We start from the raw sequence: 6,269 nt of genomic DNA, 5'->3' as shown, positions 1-6,269 counted from the left end.
AAGGACCCTGAAGAAGCCAGGGCTGTGGAGCACAGCTTGCCAGGAAGAGTCAGGAGCTGAGGCTCAGTTTCGTGCTTGGGGGAGGCAGGTGGGAGCCTGGTTGCTGCAGGGCTGAGCGTGGGGTGTTGGAGGCCCTGAGTTGGGTGGAAGTGGTGCTGTGTGGGGGCACAGGGAGGAGTTTGAGCCATAGGAGCAACCAAGAACAGGAGCCTGGTGTGTGCAGCCCAAGGCCCATTGGCAGGGAGGTGACTCTGTGCTTTTACGTGTCTGTCTTCTGGGTGGGACAGCCCAGGGTTGGCTGTGAAGGAGGTGGGGCTAGGTCACTGTGGGGACTGCATGGTCTGTGCTGAGAAGGACGACCCTCAGGACCCTCGGGAGGTGCCCTGGCTGAGGGCGGCACAGAAGGGGAGCAAGAGCAGGACAGGTGGGTAACAGCTCCCACCTGTGCAACCCCAGATGGCCGGCCCGGTGCAGTGGATTCGGTAGTGGGGTTCCCAGCTGGGCTTGTTCCGACGGGCATAGTGAGGAGGTGGGCAGGAGATGGGGCGTGAGCCATGGCGGGCAGAGGGCAGCCTTCCACCCTGTGACCACAGGAGAGGCCCTGCTCGCCAGTTCGCTGTGGTGAGAAGGGTGAAGGGGATGCTGAGAGGGGGAAGCACCCCCAGTCCTGCAGCTCTGATGTCACCCTGGGGACCTCAGAGGATCCCAAGGAGGCCTAAAGGGCAGAGTGGGGAACGGGAGGCAGCCCGTCGGAGCGTGCGTGTGCATATGCTGTGTGCGGGTCCTGATCTCGCTGCTCTCCGAGGAGGCAGCGGCCCTTCGAGGAGGACAGCGCCCAGGACTGGGAGGAAAACAGCAAAGCCTTGCAGCTCTGGAGCCAGGAGAAAAGCTGTTCTTGAATCCAATAAGCGTGAAGCTCCAGTCATGTGAAAGGCATTTAGGGGCACCTGGAGCTAGGAGGAGGGGAGAATCGCACCAGAGGGAGCCAGCCAGGGTGCTGCTCTGCTCCACAGCCAACCCACCTCTTCCCCTGGGGGGCCCACAGCCTGGCCACCTGCCTCCCTGTGAAGACCAGCCCGATGAGCACTAGCCTGGTGCGTGCTGCAGGGGCACAGACCAGGGCATCCTGGGGAGCCAGGCTTCGGAGGCTGGAGTTGGCCCCCTGGGACTTCTGAGTGCCTTAGAATGGACACATCTAGTGCCCTTTGCACCACCGTAACCCTCAATCCAAAAGGAGTCCCAGGAGCCTGGAACAGGCGTCCCACACTTGGTGCCCAGCAGCGCCTGCCATGTAGCAGGCACCATTGGTGTGGACCATGATCAGGAGGGATGTGGGCAGGGCTGGGAAGCCAGGGCAGAAGCTTCAAGGCCAGCTGCAGGTGCCAGACCTGGATAGGCACCTGGGGGTGGGAGCGGCCATCAGCAGTAGGGCTGCAGGGGGAGGCCGGAGCAGTAGACCAAATGGGATTGGTGCTGGGAGTCGGGGGAAAGGCTGGGGAATAGAAGTGAGGCTGAAGGGCTCTGTGGGGCACGTGGTGGGGCTGCTGTGATGCCCTGCGGGCAGCTGGGGGTGGGCTCCAGGGACTCGCCCATACCACCTCCTCTCCGTTCCTCCCCACTGAGCAGTTTGGCCCTGCACCCAGATCCTGTCACCCCTTGGGGGAAGCCCTGTCCCTGTTCAGGCTCTGCTGAAGCCTCATGGTGCCCCTTAGGTCATGCCCCCTGCCCCTCTGGCACTCCTCGTGCCAGGTGGGAGCAGCACTTTCCTGTGCTCAGTGACAGCCCCAGGAGCTTTGGGGGAGAGTAGGTACCACCTACAGGCCGGCCCTACAGCTAGAGCCTCTTTCCCTAGAGTCCTTGTGGGGCTGATGGAGTCTTGGCAGGAGCGGGCCATGGTACCCTCTGCTCTCAGACCCTCCCATCACTGTGCCTTGGGAGGGCACCAATGACTGGGGCATGGGGACATATCTGTGAATGGCCAGAATGGGGTGGGCCCACCCTCCCCATGGAAGAGTGACAGACCCACGGGAGAGGGTGAGACTGCCCAACAGGAAAAACTCAGGCTGGGCGCCCAGGTTGGGACAGGCAGGAAGGGGATGGAGAAAGTACTTTCTGAGGGCCAGCACTGGAGATGTCTCAGGCAGCGGTTCCGAGGGCATTCAGGCTGAAAAAGAACAGAGGTGCAGGGGGTGAGGAACAACCAGGAGGAACCCTCAGGAGGTGACAGGTGGGCATGGGGAAGGCATGAGAGGCCCCTGAGGCGGGGTGCTGGCAAGAATCTCCCAGGGCTCCCCTCCTGCAGCAGGGTCCAGCGGGAGTTATTTCAGGAAGATTTGAAATGCCCAGCGCGCCCAGCAGCTGGGGCTTGGGCTAGATGGAGCCGTCAGACCCCAGGCTGTGTTTGTTCTGGAAGACGTTTGTGAGCCGCGGGTAGTGAGAAGGTGGCGGTCTTCTATGGAGCAGCAGAGACCTGCCTTTCTGTCCAGTCACTCGGCAGTGTCAGCATGGGCTGCGTCTGCTGATGGCACCTGGGGGCGGGGGAGGGGGGAGCTGTGGAGAACCCATCGCCTCTCCCGCCTCCAAGGTGGCCAAGGAAATGCTGCAAGGGCAAAAGGATTGTGGATGGGTGTGTGTCAACTGCATTTGATTTTTAAATCTTTCCACAGTGTCCAGGTGGTACTTCCATACTGAGGGGACAAAAAAGGAACTGATTGAGAACATTTTCCCCTAAAGCTCATGGGGAATGAGGTGGGGGGCAGGGGGTTGCTTCCGGCAGGGAGGAGGGCACTTGTCCTGGGGGCCGGAGGAGGAGAGGAAGGGCCACTCAGATGTCTGGTAAGGAAGGGGCAGAGCCTGGATGGGGTTGGTGGCCATGGCTATAGGCAGCAGCACGATGATTCTGCTGAAGTGTTTTCCTGACCCCCAGCACCGGGCACTTACCCCACCATGGGCCCATCTTCATCACCGTCTTCCACCCTGGACAACACCCAGGGACAGACGATCCTCGGAGCCCAGCACACTTCTTCCCACTGGAGGTAGCGTCCCTGGTGCCCACTGCCCAGCATACAATCCTCACGCCCTGCGCTTCCCTCCCACACCCTGCCCCACTGCACTGTGCTCCCCAGGCCCACACTATCTGGCTAGGACTCTCCAAGTCCTCAGTCCACACGCGCTCTGGTCCCTCTGCCCTTCATCACTGCCAGAGACAAGGAAGGGTTGCTGACACACGAGCATAGGCAGGACTGCAGGCTGGGGCACTCAGGTCTGCACTTTGGGACATCCTGGTTGGCTCTGTGCCAGGACTTGGGGCTCCACCAACCCTTCTCGAGATGGGCGCACCTCTGCAAGAGCCAGGAATGTAGAATGTAGCAGCCCAGGTTTTTGGGGCTCTGGTGTGGGCCCTTGCGCTTCCCACTGTGTAACCTCGATCTGGTGGAGCCTGGGTTCCTCAGTAGAGGTGGGGTGAGTGAGCCATTGATGGCAGGGTGCTGCCGGCACTGTGGCTCCATCTCCCCAATCTCCACAGGCCTGGGAGTGGGCACATGCTAACTGGCACACACAGGTAAGGACTTCCTTGATAAGCAGTGTCCAAAGCCAAGCCACCGAGATTGATGTGGATAATTGGCCACTGAGCTAGCAGTGACCAGGAATCCACTCCTGCATATCCCTTGTGCCCACTTGGTCCTGGGCACTGTGCAAAAGGTAACAAAGAGGGGGGGCGCAGACTTGGGTCTCCTCTATGGGGGTGTCAGGGACACAGGTGTGCAGGAACTATGGGCGTGCGGTGGGGGGGGGGGGGGTGGGCAAAGCCAGGACCCCACAGCAGCAAGGACCCTCATGGGAAGGCTCTGCAGTGTGGCAGGGCGCCTGGAGCTAGGGGCAGTCACCTGGTTGCTGGCTGTGGCCCCAGTCCACTGTGTGGCCTGGGATGGGCCAGCTTGGTTTCTTTTCCCAGCTGCATGAGATCCTTCTGGTGCAGCTCCTGCCCTGGTCCCTTCTGACTCCTGGCCCCGATGCTGCCTGAGCCTGGCCCCTGTGGGTTTGTGCAGACTTTGGAGCTGGTGGCTCCTGAGCCTAGCATGCACCTGGGGCCCTGGGACAGATGCCTGGGTTTCACCTCATCTTTGCTATGGTGACATCTGTATGTCATAGGAGGAAACAGGCTCAGATGGGCCAGGTCACTGATGACCAGGGCACTCCTTCCCATGGAAGTTTGTGTTCTTAGTCTGTCCCTAGGATCCAGCCTGAGGCCTTGGAATAACCCCAGCTGCCTTGCACTGTCCTACCCTGATGGCCGGCCGCGCTTGTCCTGCTTCTGGGCCCATCCCTCCAGGAGAGGACTGGCCCTGGCAGACAGAAACCAGGGCCTGACTCCCTGTCAGGAAGTAGGCACTGATTTGCACGAAGACAGCTGGGACAATGATGACAATTCTGACTGACGACACATGTCTTCGTCTGTTAGCCTGTGAGACAGGTTCTGTGTCACCTCATGGAGTCACCACATTGAGCTGACAGGGTGGCATCCATCGTGTCTCTGTTTTAGAGATGATAGTGGTGGAGCTTGGAGGATTTGGGGGTGGGGGGCAAGGCCTCCATCTCATCCCAGTTTATCTGATACGAGGTCAGGTCCTATCCAGGCCGGCACGACAAGGCACTCCGGCTGAACAAGAGAAAGACATCCCTGCGGTAGTGGGAATAGATTATGGTCAAATGGGGTCCCAGGCCTCCCCATGGCCACCCTCCTCATTTCAATGGGCAGCTGTCAGGCCCAGATCCAGGCATTACCCCGAGTCCCTTTCCTCTCCTCTACCCACACTATCCAGCTGTATTTGGATGGTATTTCTCATTGGGACAGATTACCTGACACTTGCTACTTAAAAGAGAGGCTGATTTTGGGCTCATGGTTCCAGTGGGTTCCATCCATGGTTGTCTGGCTTTAAGGCAGAAGCAGCATGGTGAAACAGCCTGGCAGAGAAAAGCTGCTGGTGTCACGGTGCCAGGAAGCAGAGCAGGGAGGAGAACAGTTCCCAGGCCACATCCCCAGTGATCGCCCCTTCCAACCAGGCCCTATCTCCAGATGTGACTTTGGGGAATATTTTAGATCTAAACCATAGCATTCCTCCCCTGACTGCCAAAAGGCTCATGTCCATCTCATTGTACAAATGAATCTAGTTCACCCCTACAGGTCTCCAAAACCTCAGCAGTTCTGCAAAGTCCAAAGTCTCCCCTGAGATTCAAGGCAAACTCTTAGCTAAAAGTCCCTATAAAAATCAAAAAGAGCTGGGTATGTGGCACACATCTGTAATCCCAGCATTCCTGATGCTGAGGTAGGAGGATGTGACTTCAAGGCCAGCCTGGACTGCAGAGCAGTCTCAAAAAACTAAAATCATTAAATAAAAAAATCAAAATCAAAAAGAACATTAAATACTTTCAGCATACAGTGGCCCTGGTTAAACATTCCTATTCCAAAAAGGAGGGATACGGGAAGAGACAGCACCTGGATGAAAGCAGGGCTAAAACTCGGCAGGGCAGATGCTAAGTCCTGCAGCTGCTTGTCCAGAATCTAAAGCAGACTGTAAAGAGACATGAGCCCCAGCCCACGGCCGATTGAAACCCACGTGGCCTCTTGGGCAGGCTCTGCTCACTGCCTGTGGCTCTCCTCAGCTGATGTTCCATTTTCTGGGGTCTCCACTACTCCTTCAGCCTCACCCACTGCCCTCTGATGGGCTCCTGGGAGGGACTTTTATCTTGGTCTCCCAGGCCTTCTGCAATCTGTGTGGAAGGCTGTATGCTCCCGTAACTTACATTCTGCATGGCTGAAAAAGCGGCCCCTGTGGGTGACACCAAGACCAGGCTCCAGCTAGACCAGTAGCCGGGCCCTTTGAACCATGGCTGCCTTGTTCCTAAGTGCCTGAATGACTAAACTCCGAAATACACTTCCAAAGGTGGCCCTGACCTAGCAGACCTCCTAGGGACTCTTCTCAGATGAAAGATTTACAATTCTGCACCCTTGAGCCTGAGTGGAGTCTTGCTGATTTCTAAGACTCTCTGGAGGCATATTTCTTCTTGTCTCTGTACAAAATACAGTGGATCCTCCAACTGCCACTGGCCTGAGATATGAACAGCTTGGGTGATGACCCGCCTGTGCTTCCAGATGGCATCAGATACAGATCTAACCCTTGACGAGTTCTGGAAGGAACATTACAACACCCTTTACTGTGCGGGGTTCACTGAGAAATCCTGGGCCAATGTCACTGAGCTTGTTTTTG

Source organism: Cavia porcellus, unplaced genomic scaffold (genome assembly GCF_034190915.1).
Source record: "Cavia porcellus strain 051 isolate PalLab524CR breed Dunkin Hartley unplaced genomic scaffold, mCavPor4.1 scaffold_49, whole genome shotgun sequence".
In the NCBI taxonomy this organism is placed as follows: domain Eukaryota; kingdom Metazoa; phylum Chordata; class Mammalia; order Rodentia; family Caviidae; genus Cavia; species Cavia porcellus.
Note: the sequence above shows the minus strand (reverse complement) of the source record.